This window comes from Salvelinus namaycush, chromosome 27 (assembly GCF_016432855.1).
Source record: "Salvelinus namaycush isolate Seneca chromosome 27, SaNama_1.0, whole genome shotgun sequence".
Taxonomy (NCBI): Eukaryota; Metazoa; Chordata; class Actinopteri; order Salmoniformes; family Salmonidae; genus Salvelinus; species Salvelinus namaycush.
Genome location: NC_052333.1, coordinates 22,639,313 through 22,654,016, shown reverse-complemented (window position 1 = coordinate 22,654,016; position 14,704 = coordinate 22,639,313). Strand labels below are relative to the sequence as shown.

Here is a 14,704-nt window from a genome sequence, read left to right as displayed (position 1 = left end):
AATCTTCACCATATCGCTGTGAATTACAGACTGAATGAGCTCCACTACTCTCCATCGTTGTAGAGGGTTGGTAGTACACACAACTACTGCTCTGTTGTTGTCACCATTGAGTGATGCTAACAAATAGTTTCTTGTAGTTTTCTATTAAATTACTGCTGAGGAGGAGATGCATTTCTTGCTCATACTTGATGCCTCATTCTTCCAGTTTTTACCTTGTCTACAGACAGTCTGGCTCAGCCAAAGGGCTTGAAGCCATGTTCTGTTTATCCAGCATGTTTTTAGAGAAGTTAACATTACAATATATCACCTACTGCAGGTGTCCCCAATTACATTCAGCCGCGGGCCGATTTTTTCTTGAGTGAAAGTCGGGGGGCCGGAACATGGTTATAAATTATTTGTAGACTGCAGACTGACCTCAAGAAGCCCAAACAGATATAGTATTTGACAAAAACAGAATCATTTCAAACCTTGATTAGATTGTGATACGATCACATATACCTCTCAATTTATTAGGGATATGCGTGTCTCCTTACAAGGACAATATCTAGATTCATGGGCTCCGATACGATAGTTTTAGTTTGGAACAATACTTTTGGTTTGAAACGATTCGGTGCAATTTGTTAACATTAGCATACTACATCTAGCTACATATTGAACTTCCATCCTCTCAGGCCAGGGGTACAATGTATGAATTTATGGTTGGATCAAAATTGCTGTTATTGTAACGGTCGTCTTGTGGTGAATGAACGGACCAAGGCGCAGCGGGTGATGAATACATACTGATTTATTTTAACAGACGAAACACTGACAAAACACTATGAAAATACAAAACAACAAAACGACGTAGACAGACCTGAACTTACGAACTTACAAATAGACACGAAGAACGCACGAACAGGAACAGACTACCTAAACCGAACGACCAAACGAAACAGTCCCGTGTGGTATACACAGACACAGGAACAATCACCCACAAACAAACAGTGAGAACAGCCTACCTTAATATGGTTCTCAATCAGAGGAAACGTCAAACACCTGCCTCTAATTGAGAACCATATCAGGCAACACCTAAACCCAACATAGAAAACACATAACATAGACTACCCACCCCAACTCACGCCCTGACCAACTAAACACATACAAAACAACAGAAAACAGGTCAGGAACGTGACAGTTATAATCATTGGCTAGTACGGAGAATTAAGTAAAACCAGCGCCACCCACGGCCAATTTAGGACAACAACACAATGAGATGCAACAATTCAAGTTGTTTATGTTAGTTACATATTGCTCTCAATGTGATGTGATAGGAGTGAAGCCAAACCCAAACTGGCTTCCCATGAAACTTTTTTTTTGGTATGCCAGGACCATTCCTAGTTGAGCTCACTCAGTTTATCTCAACGCTGATTGGCTATTATTTGAAACTTTTTTTTTTCAAGGGGTGCCAAATGCTCGCTGGCTTCCCTTGCATTCAATGGTACGGGCGGCAAAAATGTCATACTCTTTTTGACCAGATAGCATCAGATAGATGGCCTACACATACAGAGATACAAAAAGAATGCTGAAGGTGACACGCAGATGTAGCCTACGAATATTAAAACAGGGGTAGAGTAGGCCTACCTCTCATTGGTGCGAGCAGCTGCTTCTCCCGCACTGTGCACACAATTATCTAACTTGTAGATCAATGTCATACTCGGTTTTATGCACAAAGTTCGATAGGCTGAAGGAGAGGATGAATCGATTCAATCAGAACAGATTAGAGGTATTTTCAGAATAAGGCAGAAACAGATAAAATGAGTAAAAAAAACTTTAGTGAACCGGCGATTTGTAACATTTTAATCGGTTTTCTTACCAATGCATGCATCATTTGGATCGATTTGGGCTCCCGGGTGGGCAAATAAATTCACCCGTGGACCGAATTTGGTCCGTGGGCCACCTATTGGGGAACCCTGACCTACTGTATTGAGCATTCTGGAGTTAGGATGTTTTTGTTTTGGTAATTCAATTACTTTCAGAATTCAGTGGCTTTACTGTGCCTCTCTCTATTATCAGTGATTCGATAATAACAGTAAGTAGCGATATCAGATTATTGGCAAATCTAATTTGTATAAAACTAAATTATGAATGAGATTATTTGCCTAGCAATCTGATTGCACAATACAGTAAATGCATCCAAATCTCATTAAAGATATTTCATAGACCACGCAAACACGCACACAAACACATTCGTGCAAGCACAGACACACACATACACTCAAAAGGCCATAAGGAACCTGTTACCGACCTGCCTTTCAGCCCATTGGCCAGGAATTAGTAGTAATAGGATTGTGATTATTCTGCCTGTTACCCATTTCTTAACATTCACTAGGAATCAGAAATACTTGTCATTTCAATTTGGGCTGATAATGAGAAAGGTGTGGATAAAGAATGTATTTTGGTATTTGGTATTTTATTACGATCCCCATTAGCTGTTGCAAAAGCAGCAGCTACTCTTCCTGGGGTCCACACAAAACATGAAAAATACCATAATACAGAACATCATTAGACAAGAACAGCTCAAGAACAGCTCAAGGACAGAACTACATACATTTTTAAAAAGGCACACGTAGCCTACATACAGTTGAAGTCGGAAGTTTACATACACCTTAGCCAAATACATTTAAACTCAGTTTTTCACAATTCCTGACATTTAATCCTAGTAAAAAATTCCCTGTCTTAGGTCAGTTAGGATCACCACTTTATTTTAAGAATGTGAAATGTCAGAATAATAGTAGAGAGAATGATTTATTTCAGTTTTTATTTCTTTCATCCCATTCCCAGTGGGTCTGAAGTTTACATACACTCCATTAGTATTTGGTAGCATTGCCTTTAAATTGTTTAACTTGGGTCAAACGTTTTGGGTAGCCTTCCACAAGCTTCCCACAATAAGTTGGGTGAATTTTGGCCCATTTCTCCTGACAGAGCTGGTGTGAGTCAGGTTTGTAGGCCTCCTTGCTCACACACACTTTTTCAGTTCTGCCCACCAATTTTCTATGGGATTGAGGTCAGGGATTTGTGATGGCCACTCCAATACCTTGACTTTGTTGTCCTTAAGCCATTTTGCCACAACTTTGGAAGTATGCTTGGGGTCATTGTCCATCTGGAAGACTCATTTGCGACCAAGCTTTAACTTCCTGACTGATGTCTTGAGATGTTGCTTCAGTATATCCACATAATTGTCCGCACTCATGATGCCATCTATTTTGTGAAGTGCACCAATCCCTCCTGCAGCAAAGCACCCCCACAACATGATGCTGCCACCCCCGTGCTTCACGGTTGGGATGGTTTTCTTCTGCTTGCAAGCCTCCCCCTTTTTCCTCCAAACATAAAGATGGTCATTAGGGCCAAACAGTTCTATTTTTGTTTCATCTGACCAGAGGAAATTTTTCCGAAAAGTACAATCTTTGTCTTCATGTGCAGTTGCAAACCGTAGTCTGACTTTTATATCGCGGTTTTGGAGCAGTGGCTTCTTTCTTGCTGAGCGGCCTTTCAGGTTATGTCGATATAGGACTGGTTTTACTGTGGATTTAGATACTTTTGTACTTGTTTCCTCCAGCTTCTTCACAAGGTCCTTTGCTATTTTTCTGGGATTTATTTGCACTTTTCGCACCAAAGTACATTATTCTCTAGGAGACAGAACGCTTCTCCTTCCTGAGCGGTGTGACGGCTGCGTGGTCCCATGGTGTTTATACTTGATTCCTATTGTTTGTACAGATGAACGTGGTACCTTCAGGCATTTGGAAATTGCTCCCAAGGATGAACCAGACTTGTGGAGGTCTACCATTTTTTTCTGAGGTCTTGACTGATTTCTTTACATTTTCCCATGATGTCAAGCAAAGAGGCACTGAGTTTGAAGGTAGGCCTTGAAATACATCCACAGGTACACCTCCAATTGACTCAAATGAGGTCAATTAGCCTATCAGAAGCTTCTAAAGCCATGACATCCTTTTCCGGAATTTCCCAAGCTGTTTAAAGGCACAGTCAACTTAGTGTATGTAAACTTCTGACCCACTGAAATTGTGATACAGTGAATTTTAAGTAAAATAATCTGTCTGTAAACAATTGTTGGAAAAATGACTTGTGTCATGCGGAAAGTAGATGTCTCTCACACCCTGACCATAGAGAGCCTTTTTATTCTCTATTTTGGTTAGGTCGGGGTGTGACTAGGGGGGGTGTTCCTATCTAGATTGTTTATTTCTATGTTGGCCTGGTATGGCTCCCAATCAGAGGCAGCTGTTTATCGTTGTCTCTGATTTTGGATCATATTTGGGCAGCCATTTCCCCACTGTGTTTTGTGGGATCTTGTTTTTGTGTTGTTGCCTGTGAACACTCCAGAATGTCACGTTTAGTTTGTTCTTTATTGTTTTTGTGTGTTTCATTGAATAAACATGTGGAACCCATATCACGCTGCACTTTGGTCCGAATGTTCTTACGACGATCGGGACAATGTCCTAACCGACTTGCCAAAACTATAGTTTGTTAACAAGACATTTGTGGAGTGGTTGAAAAACGAGTTTTAATGACTCCAACCTAAGTGTATGTAAACTTCCGACTTCAACTATATCAATGTATGCAAACAAACTATCTAGGTCAAATAGGGGAGAGGAGTTGTGCCACAAGGTGTTGCTTTATCTGAGCAATATGAGATGGAAGGAAGTTCCATGCAATAACGGCTCTATATAATACTGTACGTTTTCTTGAATTTGTTCTGGATTTGGGGACTATGAAAAGACCCCTAGTGGCATGTCTGGTGGGATAAGTGTGTGTGTCAGAGCTGTGTGTAAGTTGACTATGCAAACAATTTGGGATTTTCAACGCATTGATGTTTCTTACAAAAAGAAGTGATGCAGTCAGTCTCTCCTCAACTCTTAGCCAAGAGAGACTGATATGCATAGTATTTATATCAGCCCTCTGATTACAATGAAGAGCAAAACATGCCGCTCTGTTCTGGGCCAGCTGCAGCTTAACTAGGTCTTTCCTTGCAGCACTGGACCACACGACTGGACAATAATCAAGATTAGACAAAACTAGAGCCTGCAGAACTTGCTTTTTGGAGTGTGGTGTCAAAAAAGCAGAGCATCTCTTTATTACGGTTAGACCTCTCCCCATATTTGCAACCATTGAATCTATATGTTTTGACCATGACAGTTTACAATCTAAGGTAACGCCAAGTAATTTAGTCTCCTCAACTTGTTCAACAGCCACACCATTCATTACCAATTTCAGCTGAGGTCTAGCACTTAAGGAATGATTTGTATCAAATGCAATGCTCTTAGTTTTAGAGATGTTCAGGACCAGTTTAATACTGGCCACCCATTCCAAAACAGACTGCAACTCTTTGTTAAGGGTTTCAGTGACTTCCTTAGCTGTGGTTGCTGATGCGTCTACGGTTGAATCATCAGCATACATGGACACACATGCTTTGTTTAATGCCAGTGCAGGCCATTGGTAAAAATAGAAAAGAGTAGAGGGCCTAGAGAGCTGGCCTGCAGTACACCACACTTTACATGTTTGACTTTGGAGACGCTTCCATTAAAGAAAACCCTTTGAGTTCTAGTTCTGAATCCACAATATGGCAGAGGTTGAAAAGCCATAGCATTTAAGATTTTTCAATAACAGGTTATGGTCAATAATATCAAAGGCTGCACTGAAATCTAACAGTATAGCCACCACAATATTCTTGTTATCAATTTCTTTCAACCAATCAGTCATTTGCATCAGTGCAGTATATGATGAGTGCCCTTCTCTATAAGCATGCTGAAAGTCTGTTGTTCATTTCTTTACAGAAAAATAGCATCGTATTTGGTCAAACACAATTTTTTCCAACAGTTTGCTAAAAGCTGGCAGCAAGTTTATAGGTCTGCTGTTAGAACCAGTAAAGGCATCTTTACCACTCTTGGGTAACTTCTGAGGAGACAGACAGTGAATGGTGTCTGAAGGGATAGCACACAGTGTAGTGTAGGGAGAGTCACAGACAGAGAGGGGAGAGCTTTCTTGTTAAACAGTGAAGTAATTTCCAGGGTGATGCCTGGTGATGGAAATACTTCTACAAGCTCATATCTCATACCGTCCTTACTTCCTGTCCATGCAGTGTGGTGCAGGCCTTGGTCACATCACATGCCTTGGACTCCAACACATGAGTTCCATCTGAGAGCGGAGAGTGTGTGCATTCCATTCCTTGTTAAAATTGTGCACTATATATGTGATAGGGGCTTTTGGGGAATTAAGTAGTGTGTCATGTTAAGCAGAAAAACACTTACAGTGCCTTCAGAAAGTATTCACACCCCTTGACTTTTTCCACATTTCCAAATTGTATTGTGTTACAGCCTGATAATCGGCCATACGCATGACTCTCTTTAGCGCCTTGTGGTTGGATGCCAAACAGTTGCCATACCAAGCGGTGATGTAACCAGTCAAGATGCTCTGACTGGTGCAGCTGTAGAACTTTTTGAGGATCTGAGGACCAATGCTGAATCTTTTCATCCTCCTGAGGGGGAAGAGGTGTTGTCGTGCCCTATTCACAACTGTGTTGATGTGTGTGGACCATGATAGTTCCTTAGTGATGTGGACACTGAGGAACTTGAAGCTCTCGACCTGTTCCACAATACACTCAGTCACTACAAAGATACAGGCGTCCTTCCTAACTCAGTTACCGGAGAGGAAGGAAACTGCGCAGGGATTTCACCATGAGGCCAATGGTGACTGAACAGTTACAGAGTTTAATGTCTGTAATAAAATAAAACTTAGGATAGATCAACAACATTGTAGTTACTCCACAATATTAACCTAAATTACAGAGTGAAACATGCATCCTGTTTACAGTAAGGCACTAAAGTAATACTGCCAAAGTTTACAAATGAATTCACTTTTTGTCCTGAATACAAAGTGTTATATTTGGGGCCAATCTAACACAAAACATCACTGAGTCCAACTCTTCCTATTTTCAAGCATGGTGAGGCCTGCGTAATGTTATGGGTATGCTTGTCGGTCGGCAAGGACTAGGGAGTTTTTTTTAGGATACAAATCCTAAAGGAAAACTTGGTTCAGTCTGCTTTCCAACAGACACTGGGAGACAAGTTCACCTTTCAGCAGGACAATAACCTAAAACACAAGGCCAAATATACACTGGAATTGCTTACCAAAACAACATTGAAGGTTCCTGTGGTATAGTCACAGTTTTAACTTAAAACCTCTTATGGCTGAGATCGGCTAAGATCCGGTTAACGGGATCGATTTGACAACAGCCAGTGAAAGTGCAGGGCGCCAAATTCAAACAACAGAAATCTCATAATTAAAATTCCTCAAACATACAAGTATTTCACACCATTTTAAAGATACACTTCTTGTTAATCCCACCACAGTGTCCGATTTCAAAAAGGCTTTACGACGAAAGCACACCAAATGATTATGTTAGGTCAGTACCTAGTCACAGAAAAACAGCCATTTTTCCAGCCAAAGAGAGGAGTCACAAAAAGCAGAAATAGAGAATAAATGAATCACTAACCTTTGATGACCTTCATAGATGACACTCATAGGACTTCATGTTACACAATACATGTATGTTTTGTTCGATAAAGTTCATATTCATATCAAAAAATCTGTTTACATTGGCGCGTTATGTTCAGTAGTTCCAAAACATCCGGTGATTTTGCAGAGAGCCACATCAATTTACAGAAATACTTATAATAAACATTGATAAAAGATACAACTGTTATGCATGGAATTTTTGATCCACTTCTTAATGCAACCGCTGTGTCAGATTTTAAAAAAACTCTACGGAAAAAGCACACCATGCAATAATCTGAGTACAGCGCTTAGACAACAAAACACGCCATACAGATATCCGCCATTTTGTGGAGTCAACAGAAGTCAGAAATAACATTATAAATATTCACTTACCTTTGATGCTCTTCATCAGAATGCACTCCCAGGAATCCCAGTTCCACAATAAATGTTTGATTTGTTCGATAAAGTCCATCATTTATGTCCAAATACCTACTTTATGTTCACGCGTTTAGTACACAATCCAAACTCACGATGCGCGGGCAAGTCCAGGCGAAGGTTCAGACGAAAAGTCATATTACAGTTCGTAGAAACATGTCAAACGAAGTACAACCGGAGAATTCCTTTGTCTGTAGAAATTCAATTGAACAGAGCTAACTCTCATGTGAGCGCGCGTGATCAGCTCATGCCACACTGGCAGAGCCCTGACACATTCAGCTCTCATTAGCCAGCACTTCACAGTAGAATCCTCAAACAAGGTTCTAAAGACTGTTGACATCTAGTGGAAGCCTTAGGAAGTGCAATATGACCCCATAGACACTGTATATGGGATAAGCAAACCTACAAACCTCAGATTTCCCACTTCCTGGTTGGATCTTTTCTCAGGTTTTTGCCTGCCATATTAGTTCTGTTATACTCACAGACATCATTCAAGCAGTTTTGGAAACTTCAGATTGTTTTCTATCCAAATCTACTAATAATATGCATATATTAGCAACTGGGCCTGAGTAGCAGGCAGTTTACTCTGGACACCTTATTCATCCAAGCTACTCAATACTGCCCCCAGCCATAAGAAGTTTTAAATCGGCTTGAAAATCTATGGCAAGACTTGTAATGACTGTCTCACAATGATCAACAACCAACTTGACGAAGCTTGAAGAATTTTTTAAAGAATAATGGACTTACCCAGAAAGACTCACAGCTATACATGTATTGACTCTGGGGGGTTGATTACTTATCTAAAAAATCTAATCAAATCAAATTGTATTTGTCACATACACATGGTTAGCAGATGTTAATGCGAGTGTAGCGAAATGCTTGTGCTTCTAGTCCCGACAATGCAGTAATAACCAACGAGTAATCTAACCTAACAATTCCACAACTACTACCTTATACACACACAAGTGTAAAGGGATAAAGAATATGTACATAAAGATATATGAATGAGTGATGGTACAGAACGGCATAGGCAAGATGCAGTAGATGGTATAGAGTACAGTATATACATATGAGATGAGTAATGTAGGGTATATAAACATAAAGTGGCATATTTTAAAGTGGCTAGTGATACATGTATTACATAAAGATGGCAAGATGCAGTAGATGATATAGAGTACAGTATATACATATGAGATGAGTAATGTAGGGTATGTAAACATTATATTAAGTGGCATTGTTTAAAGTGGCTAGTGATACATTTTTACATACATTTCCATCAATTCCCATTATTAAAGTGGCTGGAGTTGAGTCAGTATGTTGGCAGCAGCCACTAAATGTTAGTGGTGGCTGTTTAACAGTCTGATGGAAGCTGTTTTTCAGTCTCTCGGTCCCTGCTTTGATACACCTGTACTGACCTCGCCTTCTGGATGATAGCGGGGTGAACAGGCAGTGGCTCGGGTGGTTGTTGTCCTTGATGATCTTTATGGCCTTCCTGTGACATCGGGTGGTGTAGGTGTCCTGGAGGGCAGGTAGTTTGCCCCCGGTGATGCGTTGTGCAGACCTCACTACCCTCTGGAGAGCCTTGCGATTGTGGGCGGAGCAGTTGCCGTACCAGGCGGTGATACAGCCCGACAGGATGCTCTCGATTGTGCATCTGTAGAAGTTTGTGAGTGCTTTTGGTGACAAGCCGAATTTCTTCAGCCTCCTGAGGTTGAAGAGGCGCTGCTGCGCCTTCTTCACAACGCTGTCTGTGTGGGTGGACCAATTCAGTTTGTCCGTGATGTGTACGCCGAGGAACTTAACTTACTACCCTCTCCACTACTGTCCAGTCCATGTGGATAGGGGGGTGCTCCCTCTGCTGTTTCCTGAAGTCCACAATCATCTCCTTTGTTTTGTTGACGTTGAGTGTGAGGTTATTTTCCTGACACCACACTCCGAGGGCCCTCACCTCCTCCCTGTAGGCCGTCTCGTCGTTGTTGGTAATCAAGCCTACCACTGTAGTGTCGTCCGCAAACTTGATGATTGAGTTGGAGGCGTGCATGGCCACGCAGTCGTAGGTGAACAGGGAGTACAGGAGAGGGCTCAGAACGCACCGTTGTGGGGCCCCAGTGTTGAGGATCAGCGGGGTGGAGATGTTGTTACCTACCCTCACCACCTGGGGGCGGCCCGTCAGGAAGTCCAGTACCCAGTTGCACAGGGTGGGGTCGAGACCCAAGGGTCTCGAGCTTGATGACGAGTTTGGAGGGTACTATGGTGTTAAATGCTGAGCTGTAGTCGATGAACAGCATTCTCACATAGGTATTCCTCTTGTCCAGATGGGTTAGGGCATTGTGCAGTGTGTTTGCGATTGCGTCGTCAGTTGACCTATTAGGTCGGTAAGCAAATTGGAGTGGGTCTAGGGTGTCAGGTAGGGTGGAGGTGATATGGTTCTTGACTAGTCTCTCAAAGCACTTCATGATGACGGAAGTGAGTGCTACGGGTCGGTAGTCGTTTAGCTCAGTTACCTTAGCTTTCTTGGGAACAGAAACAATGGTGGCCCTCTTGAAGCATGTGGGAACAGCAGACTGGGATAAGGATTGATTGAATATGTCCGTAAACACACCAGCCAGCTGGTCTGCGCATGCTCTGAGGACGCGGCTGGGAATGCCGTCTGGGCCTGCAGCCTTGCGAGGGTTAACATGTTTAAATGTTTTACTCACCTCGGCTGCAGTGAAGGAGAGCCCGCAGGTTTTGGTAGGTAATCAAGATATATTAGTGTTTTATTTTCCATTCTTAAAAAAAAAAATAATAATAATAATTCTTCCACTTTGTGTAGATCATTGACAAAAAAATTGCAATTAAATATATTTGAATCCCACTTTGTAACACAACAAATTGTGGAAAAAGTGAATACTTTCTGAAGGCGCTGTACAACCAACAGAATGGCTAAAAACCACATCTGGTAGAATAAGATAAACGAACAGCATGATCCCTTTGGGTGGTGAGGGGCAGAGCAGTGTGTGTGTGTGTGTGTGTGTGTGTTGCGCAATACAAGTGGGTTAGTTTTGTTTATGATAATTCCCCCAGACTATTCTCCTCTATGCTGTATGTTAGGAGCCAGGGTGTGTGCGTGTGTTTGAAGATAGGCTACACCCTTCATGCTGACACTAAAGAGAAGACAAGTGTTATATTGTAGCTGACAACAGTGTAATGCTCCTGAATACAGTATAATGTGTATAAGTACAGGTTACATACAATACAAACATTATATTGCTCTATGAAATGGTTTATCACTTTGCATTATGTTGGCTTTATTCTCTGGATTGGTGACAGTTATTTTCATAACATAATGTCGTGGGCAGAGCATGCACGCTTTCCTTACATAGCACACCAAAAACAGGTTTCAAAAGTAGACATTTTTGTTATAAAACAGATGGCTGTGACATAATGATCATGAGAAAAAGTTGTTCATACAGATGTAGGATATTCATTTGAGCCAGTTCGCTACAGCAGGAAAATGTTAATTATTATGTTGATTATAATTAATTTCCATTTTTGTTGGGGTTGAAACATTTTTCATAAGGGAAAATCAAGTCTGATATTTGGAAATGGAAAATTAGTATTTTTAAACCTCATATACACTACAAGTTTTACATTTCCTGCAACAGGGTGATCAATTTAATATCCTACATCTGTACTGTATAGCTTAACCATGACATTTATTTGTTTTTAAATATACAATGAGTGTACATGACATAGACTGACCAGGTGAATCCAGGTGAAAGCTATGAACCATTATTGATGTCACCTCTTAACTTCACTCAGTATAGATGAAGGGGAGGAGACAGAAGGATTTTTAAGCCTTGAGAGAATAATTGTATTTTTCATTTATTAACATGTTTTATTTAACCTTTATTTAACTAGGCAAGTCAGTTAAGGACAAATTCTTATTTACAATGACGGCCAAGAACTGCAACACTGCTGGGTTTTTCACACTCAACAGTTTCCTGTGTGAATCAAGAATAGTCCACCACCCAAAGGACTTTCAGACAACTTGACACAACTGTGGGAACATGAGTCAACATGGGCCAGCATCCCTGTGGAACTCTTTTGACACCTTGCCCTGACAAATTAAGGCTGTTCTGAGGGGAAAGGGGGTGCAACTCAATAATTAGAAAAGTGTTCCTAATATTTTGTACACTCAGTGTAGGTTCAAAGTGGCATAAATCCCACTTGAAATGACGATGAACATAATGGGTGTATAATGTCTAACTCTCATGGAGATGCTATGGGAGTGTGAGACTCCAAACCTCCCCTCTGTATTTCAGCAGCATCCCTCCCTATCTGTTCCTCTGATCCAGCGGGTGTATTGTAGAGCAGAGTAAAGCGTCTGATACTGTTGTTGGAACATGCAGTTCCAGAGCCTCTGTTAGTCTCTATGGCCTATGAGGGCAACCCTTATCTTTTAACAACATGCATCTCAGCCCTCCTCTGGCATACAAATGAAAGACTCACTTAGGAGCTGTTTCTCTGCTCCCGCCCTCTCTCTCTCTCTCTCTCTCTCTCTCTCTCTCGATTTGCTTTCTCTGTCTGCTGTCTCTCTCTCTGTTCTCTAAGCCCTCTCTCTTTCTCTCTCCATATTTTCTCTGTGCTCTCTCTCTATCTCTGTCCTCTCTCTTCTGCTCCCTTTCTCTTCTGTCTGCTCCCCTCTCTCTCTGCTCCATCCATCCCTTTCTGACATGTTAATCATGTTTGAACTTGGAAATGTAGCCATCTTGTATTAGTGCTGTTTGTGTGTATGCCCTCATTTCCTCCCTCAAGCACATTTCATTCAGACTGCTAGTTACTGAGCTGTGCAATCAGTGCTTTGCAAGAGGTGAAACAAAGGTATGTGACTAGCATTACCTATCGCAATCAAGTTTCTGACTGAAAAGCCGTTCAAATTTGCCAAAGGCCCATCTCTCTAAAGAAAAGTCCAGCTAACATAATGAAAGTTGTTGCTAACCTGCAAGCATGCTTAGTAAAACAGTCATGTTCTGGGTTCAGTTCTCCCCTAACTCACTGGAGCTGGTAAGTTAAACGACAATAACATGACATTGTTAGGCCCTAATGTGGATTTAAAGTGGCACTGAACACCACAGAGTAACAACACTGAGATGAGGAAGGACAGCACCCTGATAGAGTTGGGTCTGAGAGAGAGGAATTAAAGCTCCATTACATGGTAAGGGACAGTAGCCTTCAAATAGATTGTGAACCATAAATGTAGCCTTCTCGCTAAGGGCTTGTATTACTAACATGTCTGTCATCCATGGTTATGTTAATAAAGATAAGATAATGCCTTTATCATCCCTGTGGGGAAATCTTGGTTGCAGTACAGTATATTCAGTGCATTCAGAAAGTATTCAGACCCCTTCCTTTGATCCACATTTTGTTAAGTTACAGCCTTATTCTAAAACTGATTTTAAAAATATATACTGTATATAATATACCCCATAATGACAAAGATTATTATTTATTTTTTTAAACGTTTGCAAATGTATTACAAATAAAAAACAGAAATACCTTTCCTATAAGACTCGAAATTGAGCTCAGGTGCATCCTGTTTCCATTGATCTTCCTTGAAATGTTTTTGACAAATTCATTGAAGTCCACCTTTGGTAAAATCAATTGATTGGACGTGATTTGGAATTGCAGACACCAGTCTATATAAGGTCTGACAGTTGACAGTGCATGTCAGAGCAAAAACCAAGCCATGAGATCCAAGGAATTGTCTGTAGAGTTCCAAGACAGGATTGCGTCGAGGCACAGATTTGGGGAAGGGTACCAACATTTTTTTGCAGCATTGAAGGTCCCTAAGAACACAGTGGCCTCCATCATTCTTAAATGGAAGAAGTTTGGAACCACCAAGACTCTTCCTAGAGCTGGCTGCCCGGCCAAACTGAGAAACCGGGGGAGAAGGGCCTTGGTCAGGGAGGTGAGAGCTCCAGAGTTCCTCTGTGGAGATGGGAGAACCTTCCAGAAGGACAACCGTCTCTGTAGCACTCCACAAATCAGGCCACTCCTCAGTAAAAGGCACCTAAAGGACTCTCAGACCATGAGAAATAAGATTCTCTAGTCTGATGAAACCAAGATTGAACTCTTTGGCCAGAATGCCAAGTGTCATGTCTGGAGGAAACCTGGCACCATCCCTACGGTGGAGCATGGTGGTGTTTTTCAGCGGCACAGACTGGGAGACTAGTCAGGATCGAGGGAAAGAAGAACGGAGCAAAGTACAGAGAGATTCTTGATGAAAACCTGCTCCAGAATGCTCAGGACCTCATGACTGGGTCAAATGTTTATCTTCCAACAGGACAACGACGCCAAGCACACAGCGAAAACAATGCATGAGTGGCTTTGGGACAAGTCTCTGAATGTCCTTGAGTGGCCCAGCCAGAGTCCAGACTTGAACATAGCCGAACATCTCTGGAGAGACCTAAAAATAGCTCCCCATCCAACCTGACAAAGCTTGAGGGGATCTGCAGAGAAGAGTGGCAGAAACTCCCCAAATACAGGTGTACCAAGCTTGTAGCGTCATACCCAAGAAGACTCGAGGCTGTAATCGCTGTCCAAGGAGCTTCAACAAAGTACTGAGTAAAGGTTCTGAATACTTATGTAAATATGATATATCATTATTTTATTTTTTTATACATTTGCAAACATTTCTAAAAACCTGTTTTTGTTTTGTTATTATGGGGAATTGTGTTTA

The 14,704-nt window shown here is 41.5% G+C and overlaps 1 protein-coding gene across 1 annotated transcript in view; it reads left to right on the top strand.

Annotated features, from left to right (window-relative positions):
• LOC120022640 (KH domain-containing, RNA-binding, signal transduction-associated protein 3-like) overlaps positions 1-14,704 on the top strand; it is a 160,342-nt gene that overhangs the window by 107,980 nt on the left and 37,658 nt on the right. The gene's annotated exons all lie outside the window — the stretch shown is intronic.